The following is a 478-nucleotide window of genomic DNA, read 5'->3' as shown; positions in this document are numbered from 1 at the left end:
GGAGCATCTTTTGGGTATATGCCAAGGAGTGGTATAGCTGGGTCCTCTGGTAGAACTATGTCCAATTTTTGGAGGAACCGCCAAACTGATTTCCAGCATGGTTGTACCAGTTTGCAATCCCACCAGCAATGAAGTAATGTTCCTCTTTCTCCACAACCTCTCCAGCATCTGCTGTCACCTGAGTTTTTTATCCTAGCCATTCTGACTGGTATGAGGTGGAATCTCAGAGTTGTTTTGATTTGCATTTCCCTGATGACTAAAGATGTTGAACATTTTTTAGGTGCTTCTCAGCCATTCGGTGTTCATCAATTGAGAATTCTTTGTTTAGCTCTGTACCCCATTTTTTCACAGGGTTATTTGGTTCTCTGGTGTCTAACTTCTTGACTTCTTTGTATACATTGGATATTAGTCCTCTATCAGATATAGGATTGGTAAAGACCTTTTCCCAATTTGTTGGTTGCTGTTTTGTCCTATTGAC

This window comes from Mastomys coucha, unplaced genomic scaffold, assembly GCF_008632895.1.
Source record: "Mastomys coucha isolate ucsf_1 unplaced genomic scaffold, UCSF_Mcou_1 pScaffold20, whole genome shotgun sequence".
NCBI classification, from domain to species: Eukaryota; Metazoa; Chordata; class Mammalia; order Rodentia; family Muridae; genus Mastomys; species Mastomys coucha.
The sequence above is the reverse complement of the archived record's forward strand: the minus strand, read 5'-3'. Positions refer to the sequence as shown.